Below are 25,467 nucleotides of genomic sequence, written 5' to 3' on the forward strand. Positions count from 1 at the left end.
ATAGGTTCTTGAGTACCAAGGGGATCAAGGGTTATGGAGAGAAAGCAGGAGAATGGGGGTGAGAAATGTATCAAGCATGGTTGAATGGTGGAGCAGTCTCAATGGGCCGAATGGCCTAATTTCTGCTCCGATGTCTATGGGCTTCAGATGCTGCCAGATCAATCTGAGTTTCTCCAGCAATTTCCATTTCCATGCCATCATCTGAGACAGTTCCCAGGGAACAGCTGCCTGTGAGTTTGTACCGGAGGTGTTGAAATTAAAACTGCTTTAACAATTCAAATAAACTGCAGGTGAGGTTACTCATCTCGTTGCTGGGTTTCTATGGGATCTCACTGTGCTAAAGCTGGCTGCCACACCCCCACATGTTACAGAAACACATCGCATTTATGTAACACCTTGAAGGTAGCTTTGTTTAAACGAAATATCGAAAGCTTGTAAAGAGTGTTGCATTGGCGATAAAACCCATTGGGATATCCGGCATTTGTGAAAGGGAGCACTGTATAATTGGGAGTCTTCTATTTGTTGAAAATAAGCAGGATTAACTTCTCGAGGCAAACAAAGGAATTCAAAGCACAGAAGACAAAATAAGTAGTTGCAACTCAGTTTCTTTGCCCATAATTTGAAGAGGTGTTATTATTAACACAACTTAATTATGGATTGCTCAGGACTGAGTCTCTAATTTACTCTCTGGGGTTTTTTTCAGATAATACAAGCAATCACACCAAAGCTTTATTAGTCTGCCCAAGTCATATCCATCCTGCCATTAAATTACAGCCTCCAAGTCTGTCCATCCTCCAACCATCCATAAATATTGTGAGTGGATCTATCCACTCAGACACAGGGGATGCAACCAAAAGCAGGATCAATGCAACAGGGAGAAAATTACACAATACTATTCCTTACTTTATGAGGCTTAAGACAAGAGGCAATGTGCAACACTGAGAATTTCGTTCTGAAAAGGAAGCATCAAAAGGGTCAATGTATAGTGATGCATATAATGTAATGTTCTGGTTAGGAAAACCCAGAAAATGACATTAAACTAATGGAGAATGCAACAGAGGAGTTTCAAACTGGAAGAAGGCAGTTTTCTTTCTTCAGGGGTGTGGGTGTTGCTAGCAAGGTCAACATTTTAGATAGATAGATTCCCTATAGTGTGGAAACAGGCTCTTCAGCCCAACAAGTCAACACTGACCCTCAGAATGGTAATCCACCCAGGCCCATTCTGGGCCCCCCCCGCCCCCCCCGCCCCCCCCGTAATTATCCTATATTTACCCCTGATTATTGCACCTCACCTACACATCCCTGGACACTATGGGTGATTTAACATGGTTAATTTACCTAACCTGCATATCTTTGGACCATGGGGGTAAACCAGAGTACCCGAAGGAAACCCATGCAGATATGGGGAGAATGTGCAAGTCCACACAGACAGGTGCCCGAGACTGGAATTGAACCCAGGTCCCTGGTGCTGTGAGGCAGCAGTGCTAACCACTGAGACACCATGTTGGCCCAACTGATTTGTCATCTGTCCTTGAAATGTGAGGTTAGTTCAGCAGGCAGTTATGAGTCAGCCACATTATTGTGGGTCTAGAGTCACATAAAACTATTTGACCAATGTAGGCCATTCAGCCCATTGAGCATGCCCGGCTAGTCAATGAGATCATGGCTGATCTGATCATCCTCAACTCCACTTTCCTGCCATTTCCCCATGACCCTTACTGGTTAAAAATCTATCTCAGCCTTGAATATATTTACTGACCCAACCTGGACAGCCCTCTGTGATAGAGAATTCCATAGATTCACCAGCCTCTGAAAGAAGAAATTCTTCTTCATCTCCATCTTAATTGTGTGATCCCTTACTCTGAGAGTATGCTCTCTGGCCCTTGACAAGGGTATAACAGGTTTCTGCAGCTCAGATGATGGTTGCCATGGTAGTGGGTATGTTCGCTGAGCTTGGAAGTTGATTTGAAGGTGGTTTCGTCCCCTGTCTTAGATTAGATTATTTACAGTGTGGAAACAGGCCCTTCGGCCCAACAAGTCCACACCGCCCCGCCGAAGCGTATACCACCCAGACCCATACTCCTACATTTACCCCGTCACCCAACACTACGGACAATTTAGCATGGCCAATTCACCTAACCTGCACATTTTTGAATTGTGGGAGGAAACCGGAGCATCCGGAGGAAACCCACGCAGACACGGGGAGAATGTGCAAACTCCACACAGAGAGTCGCCTGAGGCGGGAATTGAACCCGGGTCTCTGGCGCTGTGAGGCAGCAGTGCTAACCACTGTGCCACCGTGCCGCCCACCGTGTCTTGTTGACATCCTCAGGGCTTTGGTGCCTCCTGTGAAGTGCTGCTATACTGCGTCTTCTGGAAATTATTTGGTTCCGTTCCTGCTGCTTCCAGTTGCTGGTTCCAGTTGATCACTGTAGTGATTGGTATATTGGGTCTAGGTCAATATGCTTGTTGATGGAGTCCATGGCTGTGTGCCATGCCTCTAGAAATTCAGAACAGACAACACGACCGGAATCCTATCAACAAGGACTGTATGCTCCAACTACTAGACCTGTGCTTGACGACACACTTCACATTCAACAACCAAATATATGAACAGATCAATGGAACATGTATGGGCTCACCCATCCCTGGGCTCATAGGAGAAGCAGTGATGCAAAGATCGGAACAAACAGCCCTACCACAAATCCAACCCAAACTCTGTATCAGGCACGTAGACAACACTTTTGTTGTCATTAAGAGAACAGAAATCGAGAACATGCACCCGATTATCAGTACCATGCTCACAGGGATCAGATTTACATGAGACGAGGAAACCCATTCCTGCAACTCCTGCAACAAGCAACTCCCATTCCTGGATGTGATGGCACAAAGAAGACAGAACAGTGAATGCACCATGAAAGTGCACAGGAAAGCCACACACACCAACCAGGTCCTGCATTACAACAGCAATCCTCTGGAACGCACACAAGAGAAGCTGCACTCAGACCCTGTTCAAAAGGGCTACAACACTCTGCAGCTCTCCTGATCTATGAAGGGAAGAAGAAGAACACCTTTACAGAGTCTTATTCTGTAATAATAAGATATTATTATTATAGATATCCCCACAACTTCATCCACAGATGCAAATAGACAAACAACACAAGGACATAACATGACCTAACACACTAGCCACACTACCTTATATAAAAAAGACTCCGAACTGACAGCCAGACTTTTCCAACCACTGGGATTGATGACAGCCCATAAACCAACAGCCACACTCAGACAACAGCTCACCAGGACAAAAAGACCCTACACCCATCATGTGCAAGACTAACGTAATTTACAGGATAGGAGAAAGTGAGGACTTCAGGTGCTAGAGATCAGAGTTGAGAGTGTGGTGCTGGAAAATCGCAGCAGGTCAAGCAGCATCCAAAGAGCAGGAAGGACTTATGCCCAAAACATTGATTCTCCTGCTCCTCGGATGCTGCCTAACTTGCTGTAACTTACAGGATTCCATGCAAAGACTGCACGAAACATTACATAAGACAAACAGGCAAATAGCAATCTGCATCCACAAACATCAACTGCTACGACCAGCTTTCCCTAGTAGCCACACACACAGATGACAGGGACCACAAATTCAACTGGGACATCACATTGATCATAGAACAGAGTGCATAATACAGTGTTTCAGCCACAGAGAAGGTGCAGAAAGAGAGATCAACATTAATATGTGAGAGATTTATTCAAAAGTCTGATAACAGCAGGAAAGAAACTGTTCTTGAATCTGATCATTCATGCATTCAAATTTTTATATCTTCTGCCCAATGGAAGAGGGTGGAAGAGAATATAACTGGGTTGGGATGGGTCTTTGATGATGTTGGTTGCTTTCCCGAGGCAGTGGGAAGTGTAGACGGTGCCAATGGATGGAAGGCTGGTTTGCGTGATGGACTGGGCTGTGTTCATGACTCTCTGTAGTTTCTTATCGTCTTGGGCAGAGTAGTTGCCATACCTAGCTGTGTTGCACCCGGATAGGATGCCTTCTATGGTGCAACAATAAAAATTGGAAAGTCTCCTGTGGGCATTAGCCTCTTAGGAAAGTAAAGATGTTATTGTGCTTTCTTGTCAGTCATGTCGATATAAGTAGACCAGGACAGATTTTTGGTAATCATCACTCCCAGGAACTTGATGCTCTCAACCATCTCCCCCTCAGCTCCAATGATGCAGACAATGGCATGACCCCTCCATTCCGCTTCTTGAAGTCAATGACCAGCTCCTTCATTGTGCTGATGTTGATGGAGAGATTGTTGTCTTTACAACACGCTGCGAAGCACTCAGTCTCTTTCCTTTTCTCTGTCCGATCCCCATTATTTGAGATCCAACCTACATTCTTGTCAGCAAATATTCTAAATGGAGTTGGTGTGGAATTTGGCCACAGTCGTGAGTTTGTAAGGAGTACAGCAGGAGGCTGAGCATGCAGCCTGGCAGGGCACAAGTGTTGAGATCGAGTGAATCCTTAGAAGAGTATAAAGGCAGTAGGAGTATACTTAAGAGGGAAATCAGGAGGGCAAAACGGGGACATGAGATCGCTTTGGCAAATAGAATTAAGGAGAATCCAAAGGGTTTTTACAAATACATTAAGGACAAAAGGGTAACTAGGGAGAGAATAGGGCCCCTCAAAGATCAGCAAGGCAGCCTTTGTGTGGAGCCACAGAAAATGGGGGAGATACTAACTAAATATTTTGCATCAGTATTTCCTGTGGAAAAGGATATGGAAGATATAGACTGTAGGGAAATAGATGGTGACATCTTGCAAAATGTCCAGACTACAGAGGAGGAAGTGCTGGATGTCTTGAAACGATTAAAGGTGGATAAATCCCCAGGACCTGATCAGGTGTACCCGAGAACTCTGTGGGAAGCTAGAGAAGTGATTGCTGGGCCTCTTGTTGAGATATTTGTATCACCGATAGTCACAGGTGAGGTGCAGGAAGACTGGAGGTTGGTAAACGTGGTGACACTGTTTAAGAAGGGCAGTAAAGACAAGCCAGGAAACTATAGCCCAGTGAGCCTGACCTCGGTGGTGGGCAAGTTGTTGGAGGGAATCCTGAGGAACAGGATGTACGTGTATTTGGAAAGGCAAGGACTGATTCGGGATAGTCAGCATGGCTTTGTACGCGGGAAATCATGTCTCTCAAACTTGATTGCATTTTTTGAAGAAATAACAAAGAGGATTGACGAGGGTAGAGCAGTAGATGTAATCTATATGGACTTCAGTAAGGCGTTCGACAAGGTTCCCCATGGGAGACTGATTAGCCAGTTTAGAACTCATGGAATACAGGGAGAACTAGCCATTTGGATACAGAACTGGCTCAAAGGTAGAAGACAGAGGGTGGTGGTGGAGGGTTGTTTTTCAGACTGGAGGCCTGTGACCATTGGAGTGCCACAAGGATTGGTGCTGGGCCCTCTACCTCTTGTCATTTACATAAATGATTTGGATGCGAGCATAAGAGGTACAGTTAGTAAGTTTGCAGATGACACCAAAATGGGAGGTGTAGTGAAGAGGGTTACCTCAGATTACAACAAGATGGGCCAACGGGCTGAGAAGTGACAGGTGGAGTTTAATTCAGATAAATGCAAGGTGTTGCATTTTGGGAAAGTAAATCTTAGCAGGACTTATGCACTTAATGGTAAGGTCCTAGGGAGTGTTGCTGAACAAAGAGACCTTGGAGTGCAGGTTCATAGCTCCTTGAAAGTGGAGTCGCAGGTAGATAGGATAGTGAAGAAGGCTTTTAGTATGCTTTCCTTTATTGGTCAGAGTATTGAGTACAGGAGTTGGGAGGTCATGTTGTGGCCGTACAGGACATAGGTTTGGCCACTGTTGGAATATTGCGTGCAATTCTGGTCTCCTTCCTATTGGAAAGATGTTGTGAAACCTGAAAGGGTTTCAGAAAAGATTTACAAGAATGTTGCCAAGGTTGGAGGATCTGAGCTACAGGGAGAGGCTGAACAGGCTGGGGCTGTTTTCCCTGGAGCGTCGGAGGCTGAGCGGTGATAGTATAGAGGTTTACAAAATCATGAGGGGCATGGATAGGATAAATAGACAAAGTCTTTTCCCTGGGGTCGGGGAGTCCAGAACTAGAGGGCATAGGTTTAGGGTGAGAGGGGAAAGATATAAAGGGACCTAAGGGGCAACCTTTTCACACAGAGGGTGGTACGTGTATGGAATGAGCTGCCAGAGGATGTGGTGGAGGCTGATACAATTGCAACATTTAAGAGGCATTTGGATGAGTATATGAATAGGAAGAGTTTGGAGAGATATGGGCCGGGTGCTGGCAGTGGGGACTAGATTGGGTTGGGATATCTGGTCGGCATGGACAGGTTGGACCGAAGGGTCTGTTTCCATGCTGTATATCTCTATGACTATGATTATGGTGGAGAAGGTTTTGTCACCTCGTCTCACTCTATAAGTCAGGATGTTGAGGATCCAGTTACAGAGAGAGCAGCGACCTCAGCCTCGGAGTCTAGAGAAGTTTCCTTGTAATGATACCTGACATAGGTATCCTTGCTATCCAGATGTTCCAGACCTGGGAAATGGTGTCTGCTGTGGACCTGTTGCACCAGTAGGTGAAATACAAAGGATCGAGCCAGGTGGGGAGGTTGGAGTTGATGTGAACCATGAATAAGCTCTTGAAGCATTTCCTAATTATAGAACATAGAACAATACAGCGCAGAGCAGGTCCCTCGGCCCTTGATGTTGGCCGACCTGTGAGCTAATCTAAGCCCATCATGGAGGTCAGAGCACTGGGTGGTAGTTATTGAGGCATGCTACATGATTTTTCATTGGCACTAGGATGATGTTGGTTTCTTGAAGAGGATAAAGCTTCAGATCATAGTAAGGAGAGGTTAAAGATGTGTGAATCCTCCCACCAGCTAGACCACACAGGATCCAAGTGCACAGCCCAGGACTCGATCCGGACCAGGTGCTTTCAGTGGGTTCACCCACAAGAAGGTGGTGACAAGAATAATGATCATGCAAATTGGGTCCAGCATAGATGTAAGAAATGGGAGACAGCTAAGAATAGGGAAGGTTACAGCCCAGTGGCAGAGTGACGGGAAAGGGGTGGAGGAGGCAAATGAACAGATGGTTTCAATCTTAATGACAACTAAACCTTTGAGCTTCTTGTATTTCTTTGGGGCAAGTGATAATGAAGTTGGCAAGATTCAAGAAGATAGCTAGTTGCAAAAAAACTAAGACATTGGGTTAATTTTATTCTCGATGATGACCTTGGAGGAGGGGATGATTAGTAGAGGAGATATTTAATCAGATAAAAATGCTTCTGTGAGGTCATCAAGACAAACAATGAAATCAAGCTATTGATGAGAATGATTGTACCTAAGTTTTAGTTATTGTCAGTACTATTCTTTGAGTCTGAATATTGAACCTTGAACATCGAAGGTAGAGAAACTGGAGGCTTTTGAATACTGAGATGCATTTGAAAATTAGTTCGGCAAGAAATCTGAATTAATGAAAAGGATCTTTGAACAAAGAAAAGAGAAGTGATAATGTAAGAACAGATGTAGTGTGGGTGCATTATTTTACAATTACAGAAGAAATTATGAGAATTGTTGCTGTCTGAAAAAGCCAATGGCAATAAATCAAACAATCTGAGTCAATTACATTTTTAACAAAGTTTTTTCTTGGTGTATGGGTGTCACAGGCAAGGTTTGAATTTAATGATCATCTTTTCATCAGGAAGGTGATCGGATTCTGCAGCTTTATTTCAGTTGTTTACAGGATGTATGTTACTCACTGGGGCATCATTTACTGTCCACCCCTAATTGCCCAGAGGGTATTCCTGAACGAAAACCCAGAAAATGTGCAAATGGCACATCCTGATCTGTCTCTTGCTGTATACTCCAATCCATTTTTTTTCCAAGTCTTCTTGGTTTCTTCCTCTAGGAGTTGATCGTGATAGCACACATCCATGAGTCAGTTAGCTCAATTGGCTGGACAGCTGGCTTGCAATGCAGAGTGATGCCAACAATTTGGACACATTTCTTCCACCAGCCAAGGTTACCATGAAGGACTCTTCTTACACTCTCTTGCCTGGGGCGTGATGACCATAGGATATAGCAGCACAATTAGACCATTCAGCCTCTGATGTCTGTTCCACCATTCAATCATGGCTGATACTCCTCTTGTCATCACTCTCCTGCCTTGTCTCTGCAAGCCTTGATCCCCTTACTAACTGAGTAACTTGTATAAATTTAAGGCTGAAATTTCCACACTGTAGGGAATCTAATCTATACTCATGATCAGTCGGGGAATCAAGGGTTACAGGGAAAAGGCAGGAAAGTGGATGTGAGGAATGTCATGATCCTATTGAATGGTGGAGCAGGCTCGAGGGACTGAATGCCCTTCTCATCTTCCCATTCCATATTGTCATATGGTAAGCAGCAAATGCAGTAGACATTGCTGTGGATCTGGGCCACAGGAGAAACAGACCAGGTCAGAATGATAGATTTCCCTCCCCAGCGAATGTTAATGAGATGGATGCGATATATGACAATCAACAGCGGTTACACAGTCACCATCAGACTAGCTTTTCTCTCCAGGACTTTTAAAACTAAACAGGAATCCCACCAGGTGCAGTGGTAGAATTTGCACCCCTCAGAATATTATGCTGGGTTTTATGGAATATTAGGCCAGGCATTTTTTGAGTGACAACCCTCCTACTGACCATGGTCAAAAATCACAACAACAGGTTACAGTCCAACAGGTCTTTTTGGAAGCACTAGCATTCGGAGCCACCTGATGAAGGAGCAGCACTCTGAAAGCTAGTGCTTCCACGTAAGCCTGTTGAACTATTACCTGGTGTTGTGTGATTTTTAACTTTGTCCACCCCAGTCTAACACTGTCATCTCCAAATCATGCCTACTGACCATATAGTCTGTGAGGCGATCATAATCCCACAGTGATATTACATAAGGATCACGAGGTTTCAGTCTTATCAGACAGTCAATTAACAGCAATGCATGTCCACATCAGGATGCAGTGTGACCTGGAGAGAATGTCCACGGTGACAGTGCTCCTGTGTGTTTGCTATCTGCCTTTGTCCAGATGGTACAAATTCCCTGGCCAACATCTCTGTCTCAGGCTTGCTGCAGTGCTCCAGTGAAGCTGGAAGTACAGCATCTCATCTCCCACTTGGGGACCCTTCAATATCGAAGTCAATAATTTTAGGGCATGAGGCACCTTCGCCCATGGCCTTACCCCCATTCCCACACACCAAGCCTTGTCATCCCATGGTCTGCTTTACACACAGCCCATTGTTAGCCACAAAGGGTCTCCATTAGAATCCTTACAGTGTGAAAGCAGGCCATTCATCCCATTGAGTCTATGTCATCCCATCACTGTAACCCTGCATTTCCCATAGTTAATTTACATAGCTCACACATCCTTGCACACTGTGGGCAATTTAGCACAGCAAATCCACCTAACCTGCACATCTTTGGACTGTGGGAGGAAACCCACGCAGACACGGGGAGAATGTGAAAACTCCACACAGACAGTCGCCCAAGGATGGAATTGATCCCAGGTCCCTGGCATTGTGAGGCAGCAGTGCTAACCACTGAGCCACCGTGCTGCTGTTGATTCTCGCAACCTGACTTTTACGCATTCCTCTGTCTGTCCAACCTTTGTTCCTTCTCTCTGGCCTCCACCTCCACCTACTGTTTACTCCTTCCCAAAACCTATGCACCCCCCCCCGCCCCCCCACCCCCCCCGCACCTGCCCACAACCCCCAACCACCACCACCGCATCTTCAGCAATACATATTTCCCTTTTTCCTAACCGCTATCAGTTCTGAGGAAGGCTTACTGGGCCTGAAATAATACATCTGTTTTCTTTCCACAGATCATGGCAGACCTGCTGAGTTTCTCCAGCAATTTCTGTTTTGGGTAGAAATGACGGGCTTCAAATGCAGCGGAATAGACAAGTGAATTATCAGCATGGCACAGTGTGTTAAAAGCAGAAGGAAGGGAGCACACAGGAGAGTGTGTTTTCAATTTCTCTCTCACATACTACAAGGACATTCACTGTAGTTTCGGGAATCTTGGACAATCTTCTCAGGTCAGCTAATAATCTGTGGAGAGAGCAGCAGAAAATTAACATTTCAAACCAACAGCCTTTCATCAGAACTGGGTAGAGGATCATTAATGAGCAGGCATAATTTTAAAGTGAAATGCAGGAGGGTTAGAGGGTATAGAAAAGTATATAATTGGGGGAGGGGGAATTACAATGCTATTAGGCAGGAACTGAAGTGCCTAAATTGGGAACAGATGTGAGGAGGTTGTTTAGGAAGCACTTGCCAACAGGATTATCCCACTGAGGGAAGGAGAGGATGGGAGGGTGAAGCAACCTTGGGTGACAAAGGATGAGGAACATCTAGTCAAGAGGAAGAAGGAAGACTATTTAAGTTTGAGGAGGCAAGGACCAGACAGGGCTCTAGAGGGTTACAAGGTAGCCAGAAAGGAACTGAAGAATGGACTTAGGAGAGCTAGAAGGGGCATGAGAAAGCTTTAATGGGTAGGATTAGGGAAAATCCCAAGCTATTCTACACTTATGTGAGGAACAAGAGGATGGCCAGAGTGAGGGTAGGGCCAATCTGGGATAGTGGAGTGAACTTGTGCCTGGAATTGGAGGAGGTAGGGGAGATCCTTAATGAGTACTTTGCTTCAGTATTCACTACAGAGAGGAACCTTGTTGTTTGTGAGGACAGCGTGAAACAGACTGATATACTCAAACAGGTTAATGTTAAGGAGGATGTGCTGAAAATCTTGGAAAACATAAGGATAGATAAGTCCCCTGGGCCAGACGATATATAGGAGAAAGTGAGGACTGCAGATGCTGGAGATCAGAGCTGAAAATGTGTTGCTGGAAAAGCGCAGCAGGTCAGGCAGCATCCAAGGAACAGGAGAATCGACGTTTCGGGCATAAGCCCTTCTCCAACCACAAGGGATGAACTCAGATTTCTCCAGTTTCCTCATTTCCCCTCCCCCCACCTTGTCTCAGTCAAATCCCTCGAACTCAGCACCGCCTTCCTAACCTGCAACCTTCTTCCTGACCTCTCCGCCCCCACCCCACTCCGGCCTATCACCCTCACCTTGACCTCCCTCCACCAATCGCATTTCCAACGCCCCTCCCCCAAGTCCCTCCTCCCTACCTTTTATTTTTGCCTGCTGGACACATTTTCCTCATTCCTGAAGAAGGGCTTATGCCCGAAATGTCGATTCTCCTGCTCTTTGGATGCTGCCTGACCTGCTGAGCTTTTCCAGCAACACATTTTCAGCCCAGACGATATATACCCTAGGTTACTACAGGAAGCAAGGGAAAAGATTGCTGCGCCTTTGACGATGATGTTTGCATCCTCACTGTCCACTGGAGCAGTGCCAGATGATTGGAGGGTGGCAAATGTTATTCCCCTGTTCAATAAAGGGAATAGGGATAATCCTGGGAATTATGATAGAGCCCTGGTTAGATCACACTTGGAATATTGTGTTCAGTTCTGGTCGCCTCATTATAGGAAGGATGTGGAACCTTTAGAAAGGGTGCAGAGGAGATTTCCCAGGATTCTGCCTGGACTGGAGGGTACACCTTATGAAGAAAGGTTCAGAGAGCTAGGGTTTTTCTCATTGGAGTGAAGAAGGATGAGAGGTGACTTAATAGAGGTGTACAAGAGAGGCATAGACAGAGTGGTAGCCAGACCTTTTCCCAGGGTGGAAATGGTTTTCATGAGGGGGCATAATTTTAAGGTGATTAGAGGAAGGTTCAGGGAGATGTCAGAGGTTGGTTCTTTACGCAGAGAGTGCTGGGTGTGTGGAATGCACTGCCAGCAGTGGTAGTAGAGTCAGAGATATTAGGGACATTTAAATGACTCTTAGATAGGCACATGGAAGATAGTAAAATGAAGGGTATGTCGGTTAGTTTGATCTTAGGATAGGATAAAAGGTTGGCACAACATCGAGGGCCAAAGGGCCTGTGTTGTGCTGTATTGTTCTATGTTCTATGAATTTGAGGAGAAAGGATTTTTACCAGAGGGTGGTGGGGTTTTGGAATGCATGGTCTGGGAGAATAATTGAGGTGTGTTACCTCACAACCGTTAAACATTGCCTGGATGAGCACCTGAATTGCCACAACATTCAAGGTCATGGGCTGGGGCTGCAAAATGGGACGAGTTCAGGTTTACAGTGGTGTAGTCACTGCAGACCCGGTGGGTTAAAGGGCCTGTTCAGTACTCCATTGTTCTGTGAACCGGGAAATCACCTTTGGCTGAAGCGCTTGCAACAAGAATTTGACCTGGCAGTACGCAAATGCAGATTTATTGGGTTCCACAAAACATAAGCCTGCTTCACAAAATCTGTGTTTACATTTTCAAATTTCTCCTTAGGATTCCTACACAATAGAAAGAATTTAGTGTGAATACCTGATCATCCCTAAGACCCTGAAATTTATTTTCTCACAAGTGGTTAGTGTATCACTTTTATCTAAAATAAGAATCAATTGAATAAGGGTGGTAGTCTGAGGGTATGGAGTGAACCATTCGGACTGAGATGAGGAGAAATGTCCTCACCTAAAGAGAGGCGAACCTGAGGGATTGTCTGCCATGGAAAGCAGTCGGGGCAAATGTATTGAATAGTTTCAAAAGGAGTTAGATATAGTTCTTAGGGTACAAGGGATCAAAGTGTATGGGGAGAAAGCAAGAACAGGGGACTGAGTTGGATGATAAGCCATGACTAACCTACATACCTTCATTGTACTGTCTTCCATGTGCCTATTCAAGAGTCACTTAAATGTCCCTAATCTCTGACTCAACTACCACTGCTGGAAGTGCATTCCACACACCCAGCACTCTCTGTGTAAAGAATCTCCCTCTGACATCTCCCCAAACCTTCCTCTAATCACCTTAAAATTATGCCCCCTCGGGAAAGCCATTTTCGTCCTGGGAAAAAGTCTGGCTACCACTCTGTCTATGCCTCTCAACATCTTGTACACCTCTATCAAGTCACCTCTCATCCTTCTTCACTCCAATGAGAAAAGCCCTAGCTCCATTGAATGGTGGAGCAGGCTCGAAGGGCTGAATGGCCTATTCCTGTTTTTATAAAACACTATTATTTATATTAATTACTTAATAGTAATTATTAAAACTAACAACATAAACATAATATCTTCATTCAGTGTGCCTAATTAAATCTACCAGTAAGCATGATGATGTTACTACCAGCTTATTTTAACTTTGTTATACTACAGGAATATCCGAATATAAATGGTTAATGCCTGTAGTCTGTAATTACTTTCTCCCTATTTTCATAATGGTTTAATCTGTTTAAAGTAAGTAGGTAGATATCACCACTAAAAGAATAGAGAGAAGAAGTCAAGGCTAATGAATTAAGTTCTTGGAAACTGGAATCCCATGGAATAATTCACGACATACTGTCTCGCATAAATTCTTTAATGCTTATTGAGTAACTAAAATGTCGAGCTAATTTCGGCTTGAATTTTGACCGGAAGCAACAATAGATGTTGCCAAATTGAGGCTTCATTTTTATTATTGAAAGGAAGTTGATGTTGGAGAGAGAAAGGACTGTGAGCATTGAGGAGTGATTGCTGGAGGCTGGGAATGAAAAATGACATTCTGTGGGGTGGAGGGAGCTCATGGCTTCAACTCAACGTAACTTTTTGTTAAAATTTTAACCCGATCCCTCTTGTAAACAGCAGATAAGATATTCCATGGAACTAAACAGAAGTGAAACCTTTACCAATAGAAACATAGAAAATAGGGGCAGGAGTAGGCCATTCAGCCCTTCCAACCTGCTCCATCATTCAATACAATCATGGCTGATCATCCAACTCAGTCCCCTGTTTCCTGTTTTTTTCCCATACCAGTTGATCCCCATTGACCCAAGAACTATATCTAGCTCCTACTTGAAAAGCAATCAATGTTTTGGCCTCAACTGATTTCTGTGGCAGAGAATTTCACACGCTCCCCACTCTCTAGGTAAAGAAAGTTCAGGGTCGCACGGTGGCTCAGTGGTTAGCACTGCTGCCTCACAGCGCCAGGAACCCAGATTCGATTCCAGCCTCGTGCGACTGTCTGTGTGGAGTTTGCACGTTCTCTCTGTGGGTTTCCTCTGAGTGTTCCGGTTTCCTCCCACAATCCAAGGATGTGCAGGTTAGGTGAATTGGCCATGCTAAATTGCTACATTGTGTCAGGTGCATTAGTTAGAGAGAAATGGGTCTGGGTGGGTTACTCGCTGGAGGGTCGGTGTGGACTTGTTGGGCCATATGGCCTGTTTCCACATGTAGGGAATCTTAAAAAAAAGTTCTCCTCACATCCAAGCAGACATCACCCCAGCAACCAATACCGTAAGAGCTTAAGATGTAGGGACAGAAGTAGGTCATTTGGCCCGTGGAGTCTGGTCCACCATTCAGTGAGATCATGGCGAATCGAATCATCCTCAATTCCACTTGCCCCCTTCTTTCCCTATTTCCCCATCTAAGTCAGTTTGAAGGCCGGTGACTCGTTTCCTGTCTGTAGAATCTAGTGGGGCACAGAATGGCTGCTGTGTTTACCAACAAAAGAACAGTTCACAAGTAATTCACTTTGAGTAATGTACTTTGTAACAGCTTTAGGTTTTACAGGCCACAACAGAGATTCCATCTTTCTCCACACTGCATTGTGTTTGCTTATGAAGGTGATTCTCAACATTTGAATTTCTTCCTTTGTAATTCCTATATATCCCAAGGAATTTGGTATAAATAGCTGATCTTCCATAAGATTCTCAAATTAATTTTCTCACAAGCTGCCTGGATATCTCCTGTGTCTGCTTCTATCACTGAAATATAATCGCTACTTTCAAAGCTGATGATTAAATCTGCCAATACATGCCTGAGTAGTGTTATCGCCAGTTTATTTGAAGTTTATTTTAAAATAGAAAATATACTTAATACTGCATTCCCAAAGCACCTCTAACAATTAAAACATATAAGTCCTTCAGCATATCCCTGATGTTAAATCGCTTGGATTTAAAATGCAATTTACAATGCTTCCTCAGAAAAAATTGATTTCCCCACATTCTGTTCATGTGTGATGGCTTCCTTTGCATAGTTCTGTCTTTGTTAAGGATGCAGTAGCTATGCACAATTTTTGACAATGCAAGGACAGGTCTAAGCTGTCACAGATCTAGCCTTTCCCTTGGGTGGTAGTCACAAGAGCTACCTGTTTGACAACTGCACCGATGAAGCAGTGGAGATTCTACAGGTCAATCAGGAAGCTTCCCTCAGGAATAGACAAAGACATTGAAAATCCTGAAGGGGACAAGGTGCATTGTTACACAGAATTTGAAACTATATTCTTTTAAACCTTTCAGCGATGAGCAAGCATAAATTTACCTTCATTCTACAGCAGCTACATCGTTGTTCCTATTGTCATATGATTACTTAGAGTCATAGAAACGTACAGCACAGAAACAGACCATTCGGTCCAACTCGTCCGTACCGACCCGATATCCCAACCTAATCTAGTCCCATTTGCCACCAATTGGCCCACATCTCCCTAAACCCTTCCTATTCATATACCCATCCAGATGCCTTTTAAATGTTGTTATTGTCCCAAACTCCACCTTTTTTCTGGCAGCTCATTCCATACACACACCAGCTTCTGAATGAAAATGTTGTCCTTTAGATCCCTTCTAAATCTTTCACCTCTCACCTCTGCCCTCCAGTTTTCAACTTTCTCACCCTGGGAAAAAGACCTTGTCTATTTACCCTATCTATGTTCCTCATAATTTTATAAACCTCTATAAGGTCACTCCAGAGCATCCAGGGAAAACAGCCCCAGCCCCAGCACCAGCCTATTCAGCCTCTCCCTGTAGCTCAAACCGTCCAACACTGGCAACATTCTTATGAATCTTTTCTGAGCCCTTTCAAGTTTCATAACATCCTTCCAATAGGAAGGAGAACAGAATTGCATGCAGTATTCCAAAAATGGCCTAACCAAAGTCCTGTACAGCCATAACATGGCCTCCCAACTCGTGTACTCAATGCACTGATCAACAAAAACAAGAAAGGCAGAAGATATTTTCTCCTCAAACAACATTATCAGGTTCGAAGATGAGTCATACCAAACTCACAACATTAACTCAGTTTCTCACCACGTGGAACAAAAAGACTCAAAAGAGTGATTTGGGTGGCTCAGTGGTTAGCACTGCTGCCTCGCAGGCCAGGGACCTGGATTCAATCCACCCTCTGGGTTACTGTGTGGAGTTTGTACGTTCTCCCTGTGTTGGAGTGGGTCCCCTCTGGGTGCTCCAGTTTCCTCCCATAGTCCATCCATAGTTAGCTGGACTGACCATGTTAAATTGCCTATGGTGTTCAGAGATGTGCAAGTTAGGTGGATTAGCTATGGGAAATGCAGGGTTACAGCAATGGGGTGGGTCTAGGTGGGTTACTCTTTGGAGGGTCAGTGTGAACTCAGTTGGCTAAAAGGCCTGCCTCCACACTGTACGATTCTATGATTCTAATTTCAGATGCGTGAAATCAGAAACGAAAGCAGGAATTATTGGAAAATTTGCCCTGGCAGCATCTGTGGAGAGAAAGCAGATTAATGTTTCAGATCCAGTTTCTCCAGCAATCTTTTTGTTTCTCTCCAATCGGATGCTGCCAAACCTGCTGAGTTTTTCTCTGGCATTTCCTATATATCGCCAATCATCAATTGAGATGAATTGGTCAGACGGAGAAGCATTGACCCAGAAAGTCCACTCCAGCCTTGTCTGGGTTACTCCTCAGGATTTTTATACATCACCAGACTTGAAGCAAAAGCAGGAATGACTTTAACATTGAATTTAACACAGCTCACCCAGCAACTGGAGCATCTCGATAGGTTCAGATCCAAGTCTCACCTGAAGTCTGTTGTAATGCATGGAAAAAGTTTGACAAATTATTTAAGTTCCTACGCTGGAATGGGGGTTTTAACCCTAATCTCACTTGTGGCTGAGGTAATTCTGTATATTCTTCTCAACTCACTTAGCCTCTGCCAGGCACCAGGAACAAATGCAGGCCCAGTACAAACAAATCCTTTGTTGTGAAACGTGCAGGCACTATGCAGAAATCGCATTATATGTACAAGCGTTGCTGCTGTACTTGACCATAGAAGGGGCTTGGCACTTGAGGAATCTGGATGAAATTAATTATGAATAATGATTTGTAGCTGCCAGCATAGGAGATAAGCATAGTTTACAGGTTGTATATTCCCAGTTAGGCAGTGAATGCTGAATTTTATTGTTATGAGTTATATAGTTTGCAAGCTATATAGATGGTCCTCGTGAGTGAAATAACTAGGGTTTTATCATTTTTTTATGAATAGGACCAATCTCTCCATGGAGCCTCAATCAAATCACCATTTTATATGGGTTTCTTCTTCACTGTCCTACTGTAGCATTGTGAAGTTCCTGAGATTGACAGCATGACTGACATATCCATTTAAATAGCAAGTTTCAGAACAGTAAAATCTCCCAAAGCACTTCTTACAGCCACTGAAGTATGTATTGACTGCTGTAATACAGAAGAACACAATAGCCAATGTGCACAGAGTTAGGTCACACAAAAAGTCACGTGATCAACAAGTGGATAGTCTATTCTTCAACATTGCTAATTAAAGAGGAGATCAAGAGAAGTGCTTTGTTCTTCAGTGCTGAAGACAGGACACTGGACCCAAAACATTAACTCTGATTTCTCTCCACAGATGTTGCTAGCCTTGCTGAGTTTTTCTAGCAATTTCTGCTTTTGTTTCCGTTTTACAGTATCCTCAGTTCTTTCAGTTTTTATTAAGGGAAATGTTCTGTTCTTTTTACAGATATCCTGGGAGATCTGTCTGGTTATGTGACAGCAGGAGCAGATGAGTCTTTGGTATAAAGTCTCATCAGCAAGGCAGCACCTCTTACAGTTAATATTCAATCATTCTGTGTTAGGCTATGTGAATGTGAGTCTGCCTACTGTTGTTGCTCACTGTGCTTGGTTTGTTAAACTTGGGAGTGGACCAAGACAAACGTCAACAGAAAGAGCTGAACACATCAAGCAGACATTGTAAAGCACTTTAAATAAAACATGCTACACACATCGTTATCTCTGAAATATAAAATATACAACACACCGAACTGCATGGAAAGGGTTCACGTTTCTGGAGTGGGCTTGAACTTATAACCTGTTCACTCAAGTATGATTTAATAAAGAGTGGAGTTGGAAAAAGCACAGCAGGTTAAGCAGCATCAGAGAAGGAGGGGAGTCAATGTTTCAGGTGGGGACCTTTCATCAAGTGTGAGCACTGCTACAGAGCTCAGGCTAGTCCCACAACTGTATCATGAATGAGTAATAGCATTATCATAATATAAAATAAACTAGGGGATGGAGTAACTGACTCAAACCTGCTCAGCTATTCCACAAGATCATGATTGACCTAATTGTGGCCCTAGTCCACTTTCCTGCCTGTCTACTGTAACCTTTGACTTACTTTATTAAAACGTAAAAATCCCTCCGGGTCACAGAAATGTGCAAACTGTGTCTCTGACCTGAGATGGAGCCCTGGATGTATTTCTGGTAATTTGATATATAAATGGACTATTCTGAATTCCAACCAAAGAGAGCGGAATTTTTATCAAGGTCAGCATTGCCCAGCCCATAGGTACAGAAGCAAGATGCAAAGATGACATAATGTATTAGGCATTATGAAGATTGTACTGAAGATCAATTATTGTTTTATCCTTGGGGAACTTGACATGACCAAATTAAAACTTTCAAAATTAGCAAGGGAGCTAACCCAGGAAAATTTGCCCCTCTATTGTTGTCATCTGACAATATGGAATCGACAAATAATTGATCAAAGAAGGCTAGTGATACAATCATTATAATTGAATTTGGGACACACTGAAATTTGTTTTCAAAGATCAATTATTCCAATATTAAATGACTAGCACTGGCCCCTTTTGATTTAAAAGGTCAAGTCTCATTTCAGACTCACATTGAGCACTTAAGCCAACTGGACCTTACTGTTTGGAAGGCAAGGTGTAGTGTTAATGTCAGTGGGTAATTAATTTAGAGACGCAGATTAATGTTCTGAGGAAATGGGTTCAAATCCCACTATGAGTGACTCTGGAATTAAAAACTTGTCTAATGTAGCCATTGTTTTAAAAACCCATCTGGTTCCCTAATGTCTTTCAAGGCGGGAAGTCTGTCATGATTGCCTGGACTGCATGTAACAAGAGACAAAAGCACTGCAGACGCTGGAATCCAAGCAGGCAGGAGGCTGGAAGAACACAGCAAGCCAGGCAGCATCAGGAGGTGGAGAAGTCAATGTGTTGGGTGTAACAGCAATGCGATTAGTTCATAATTAGCCTGTGAAAAAAAATCCCTTTTACCACCAACAACTTTTCCTTATAAATGGCTATTGAATTGACTTAGCTTTATTGTCACATGCACTCAAATGAGTACAGTGAAAAGTTCACCACTTACAGTACCATCTTAGGTTTAGATTACATCCCCCACAGTGTGGAAACAGGCCCTTTGGCCCAACCAGTCCAGTTTCCCTCTGACTAATGCACCTAACACTATGGGCCACTTAACATGGCCAACTCACCTGACCTGCACATCTTTGCGACTGTGGGAGGAAACCCACACAGACACAGGAGAACGTGCAAACACACACAGACAGTGACCCAAGGCTGGAATTGAACCTGGGAGCCTGGTGCTGTGAGCCTGCAGTGCTAACCACTGAGCCACCATGCTACCTAAGTGCCTAGGTACAATCTGTAGCTACAGAATAGAGAGATGAAGAACTAAAGTTACATCACACAGCATGACTGTAGGTCTTCCACATTGGAGTGCTGACCAAACTTAAAACATTACGTGTAAGCTGCTTTAAAATGTCCCGAAATTGTGCAATGGGGCTATGTAAATTAAGGTCTGCCTATCTGACGGTGAACACATGGGTTTGATCTCTGTAAAAGGTCTGGGTCAAACGGTCATTTTTCTGTCGCTAAATTTCTTACATTTTTTTGTAAGCATCAGTCTCCAAGCCACAAAGGATATGCAGCTCATTAAGACCATCCATCCAGAGGTTTTTCCAAATATTAATTGAGTGCAATTGTTACCCTGCTGAGACTGGCAGACCTCATTAGCTGACAAGTGCCACTTCTACACTAGCTCGATCAATTAAAAATTACTACTTCAGTGATTCCTGGTTTTATCCTGTGGGAGGATGTAAATACCCTATTAGTTATTTTCTCATATCACAGGTAATGGCCTAGATTCTAAATCATGTGTTGGCACAGACCGGGATCAGGTCTGAAACTTCATATACACAGTTCCCTTGCAGAAAAGACACAAGCATCATCAATGATCCAAGTTGGTAACCCCAATCCCAATTCCCAGTCTAGAAGAGAAAATCCCAGCTGTGGAAGCAGCAGGCAATATGGTTTGCAAAGATGGCTTGAGGTTTGTAAGCAATGGACTGGGGCAGGGAGTGGTATTAGCCTCAATCTCCAAAGCATTGTCCAGCCCAAAATGCAAGAACGGACCCAGGCTAGATCAAAGAAAGAACAAAGAACAGGCCCTTCGGCCCTCAAAGCCTGTGCCAGCACATTTTGCCCTTCCATTGTAAATTGTTTTCACTTACAGGATCCGTATCCTCTATTCCCTTCCTATTCATGTATTCATCCCGGGATATACAGCAACACTGGCCCATTCAGTTGCACAAGCAATCTCTGCAGTAGATTCAAATTTACATCTCAGAAAGAGAGCCATTGAAACAAACTGTACTTGGGGAGAGAGCAAGTTTTCCAAGACAAACAAAGCAGTGAGCAGACAGCAAGTTAGTAATATCTAATAGAGAAAATAAGAATAAACCAGTCAGGTCTCTGCCATTCAATATGATCCTGGCTGATCATCCGACTTAGTTCCCTGATCCTGCTCTCTCTCCATACCCTTTGATCCCTTAAGCTCTAAGAACTACATTGAATTCCTGAGTTACTTACTTAAGGGCTGCTTAAAAGTCAAATTGATAGCTCAGAAGGTTCCCTTTTTGTATAGATGAGGATGTAAATCTATCAAAGGTAGTTCAGAGATGGCTCATTCGTCTAATCTATGGAATTTAAAACCTTCTGGACTCAATATTGAGTTCAACACCTTCAATTTATGAATCCATTGTTTCCCTTTCTTTTAGCTTTACTTATTACATTCTCTGTCACCATACCCTCTGTCCTCTCCCCCCACCCCAGTGAGACTATCTGTTCTTTCCAGTCTGTCAGTTAGACACACCATTGTTCTGCCATTGTCATATTTCAATCATTTAATCTGAACTATCAGCAGCCTTTCTTTCCCAGCACTCCACACCCCCTGACCATTGTTGTATAAATACTGCCCCCTCCACACTTCACTTCAGCTCTGATGAAGAGACATCTAGACTTGAAACGTTAATTTACTCTCTCTTCATAGATGCTGCCTGACCTGCTGTGATTTCCAGAATTATGGTTTTGCAGAAATTTTTGGTTTTCAGAATGATAGGGGCTGTTGCCTTACATTGAACGGTTAGACAAACTCAGCAAGCATCGTCTAAAGCTGAGAAAAATGATCAGAGGTAGCTTGATTGAAGCAGACAAAATCCTGAGGGATCTTGACAGGATGGATGTGGTAAGGATGTTTCCTCTTGTCACAGAACCTAAAATTAGGTGTCACTGTTTACAAGCCAGGGGGCCGCCATTTAAACAGAGATGGGGCAAAATATTTCCTTTGACATTGGGAAATTGTGATGTCCTGTTCTGGAGAAGATGAAGGTAACAATGTCAGGCAGAGGTAAATAGATTATTGTTAAACAAAGGGGGAGGCAAGAGAGTGGATCTGAGGTTACAGTCTCACCAGCCATGAAAAACAGTTTCTCTTCTACTATTATTAGGGTCCTGAATGGACCTCTTAAATTTTATGTCAAGAGTGTGGTGCTGGAAAAGTAATGCAAGTCAGGCAGCATCCGAGGAGCGGGAGAATCGACATTTCGGGCATTAGTCCTTCATTCCTAATTCCTGATTGCAATGAGAAGAGAAATTGTGGTCTACAACAATAGTGAAACAAGAGGATGCAATACTTTCACGTGAGACTTTGACTCACCTCTCCAAATCACTCACCCCCTGACTTGGCATAATATCACCATTCCTTCATGGTCTCTAGGTCAAAGTCCTAGAATGCCCTCCTTCTAAGCATAGATGATGAAAGCTGACCTTGCCACTGATGCCTACATATCAATCAATGATAGTTTTCTTAAAAAAAACATGTTAAGTTCAATTCTCACCATGGCAACAGGAGAATTCAAATGAAAATAATTAAATGAAGCCCAGGATAAAAATCCAGTCTCAGTCACGGTAACCATTAATATATCAGATGGCATAGAAATCTATCTTGCTCTCTAACGATCTTCAGGAAAGGAAATGAACCTTCCTTATTTGATCTGAACTACATCTGACTTCAGATACACAGTGTTGTGCTTCAAATGACCTTTGAAATGGCTTTGCAAACCATCCAATTGTTTTCCATAAGGCAGCTCACAGTTACCTTTTCAGGAGCATTTAGGGATAGACATAAGATTAGATTCCCTACAATGTGGAAACAGGCCATTCAACCCAACAAGTCCACACCAACCCTCCGAAGACTAACCCACCCAGACCCATTCCCTTACATTTACCCCTGGCTAGTGCACCTCGCACTATGGGCAATTTAGCATGGCCAATTCACCCGACCCGCACATCTTTGAACTATGGGAGGAAACTGGAGCACCCAGAGGAAACCCACACAGACATGGAGAGAACATGCAAACTGCACACAGACAGTCGCCTGAGGCTTGAATTGAACCCAGGTCCCTGGTGCGGTGAGGGAGCAGTGCTGACCACTGAGCCACTGTGCCACAATAAATATTGACATTGTTAGCCTCACCCACATTCCATCTAGGGATTCAAAACAAAAACTCACAAGAGATTTATGGAGGAAACCAAAAAGGTTTTTATACATTTGGAGGCAAAGTGTTAATACCTCTTAATGTACAAGATGATTAGGGGTTTAGATAGGGTTGACAGTGAGAACCTTTTTCCGCGTATGGAGTCAGCTGTTACTAGGGAACACGGTTTTAAATTAAGGGGTGGTAGGTATAGGACAGATGTTAGGGGTAGATTTTTTACTCAGCGGGTTGTGAGTTCATGGAATACCCTGCCAGTAGCAGTGGTGGACTCTCCCTCTTTATGGTCATTTAAGCGGGCATTGTACAAGCATATGGAGGTTATTGGGCTAATGTAGGTTAGGTAGGCTTCGTTCGGCGCAACATCGAGGGCCGAAGGGCCTGTACTGCGCTGTATTTTTCTATGTTCTATGTTCTATGTACCACTGGACCAGTCATCCAGAACCTCAGTCTAATATTCTGGGGCCATGGGTTCATATTTAACCATGGCAGATAGTGAAATTTGAATTCAGGTAAAATCTTGGATTAGAGAGCTGGCCTAATGATATGCACCATACATTGTTGGCCATTGGTGACAAAAGAAACACATCTGGTTTACTAATTTCCTGTAGGGAAGGAAATTTCTCATCCTTACAGGGTCTACATGTCACTCCAGACCCACTGCAATGGCATTATTGCTGAACTGTTAATCCAGAGAACCAGGTAATGTTCAGGGACATGGGTTCAAATTGTGCCAGGGCAGATGATGGAATTTGAATTCAATAAAGAAATCTGGGATTAAGAGTCGAATGATGACCATGAATCCGTTGTTGATTGCCAGAAAAGCCCATCTTGTTCATGAATGTCTATTAAGGAAGGAAACTGCCTTCCTTACCTGGTCTGGCCTACATGTGACTCCAGACCCACAGCAATGTGGTCGACTCTTAACTGCCCTCTGGACAATTAGCGATAAGCGATAGTTGTCACTGATTAAGGAGCATCCCATCTTGGGGATGAAGTGAGTGATCTCAAAAGGAAAACACGATTCTTTCCTGAGAAACAATTGAATCGTTAGAAAGTTGGTCACAAGTGTGCCTCCAAGTGTGAGTGCGAACTTCCCACATTCACCTCAGTTACATTTCATTTACTCGGTAGTGAACGGGAAGGGAGATAATGTTAGAGAGGTGACTTAAACCTCGACCAGTTGGCCAGATTTCCAGCTGGAATGGACCATCTAGGGTAAGGGAAGACAATTAGAAATAGTCCACAGATGTACCTTTTAATTAGAGAAACAATTGGACATATTTCATGTGGAGGAATCTACCTCATAGGTGTGGAACAATGTAAAGAGGCAAGCTGGAAAAGTGTGGCACTGGAAAAGCACAGCAGGTCAGGCAGCGTCCGAGGAGCAGGAGGATCGATGTTTCGGGCATCATCCCTTCTTCAGAAATGGTGGGAAGAAGGGAGCTGAGGGATAAATAGGAGGGTGGGGTGAGGCTGGGGGAAGGTAGCTAGGAAGGCTATAGGTGGATGCAAGTGGGGGGTGATTGTGATAGGCAAGTGGGGAGGGTGCAGTGGATAAGTGGGAAGTAAGATGGACAGGTAGGAACATGTCAAGAGGGTGGTACCGAATTGGAGGGTTGGATCTGGGATGAGGTGGAGGGAGGGGAGATGTGGTGTTCTCTACATTGGAAGACAGGACGCCAGCTAATGGAATGTTTCAAGGAACATCTCTGAGACACATGCACCAAGCAACCCCACTGCCCTGTGGCCAACCACTTCAACTTCCACTTCTGTTTCGCCAAGGACATGCAAGTCCTGGGCCTCCTCCACCGCCAAATCCAAGCCACCCAACAACTGGAGGAAGAATACCTCATCTTCTGCCTTGGGACCATCCAACCACACGGGATCAATGTCGACTTCACCAGTTTCCTCGTCTCCCCCCCCCACCTCACCCCAGATCCAACCCTCCAACTCGGCACCACCCTCTTGACCTGTACTATCTGTCCATTTTCCTTCCCACCAATCCGCTCCACCCTCCTCTCTGACATATCATCATCACCCCCCACCTGCATCTACCTATCACCTTCCTAGTGCCTTCCCCCCAACCCCACCCATACCCTCCTGTTTATCTCTCAGCCCCTTTCCCCACCCTCCATATTCCTGATGAAGGGCTAATGCCCAAATTGTCGATTCTCCTGCTCCTCAGCTGCTGCCTGACCTGCTGTATTTTTCCAATGCCACACTTTTTGATTCTGACTCTCCAGCATTTGCAGTCATCATTTTCTCCTAGAGAGGCAATACACCTCCTCCCTCACCTCTATCCAAGGCCCTAAAGGAGCCTTCCACATCCATCAAAGTTTTACTTGCACATCCACTAATATCATTTATTGTATCCGTTGCTCCTGATGCGGTCTCCTCTACATTGGGGAGAGTG

This window comes from Chiloscyllium punctatum, chromosome 7 (genome assembly GCF_047496795.1).
Source record: "Chiloscyllium punctatum isolate Juve2018m chromosome 7, sChiPun1.3, whole genome shotgun sequence".
NCBI classification, from domain to species: Eukaryota; Metazoa; Chordata; class Chondrichthyes; order Orectolobiformes; family Hemiscylliidae; genus Chiloscyllium; species Chiloscyllium punctatum.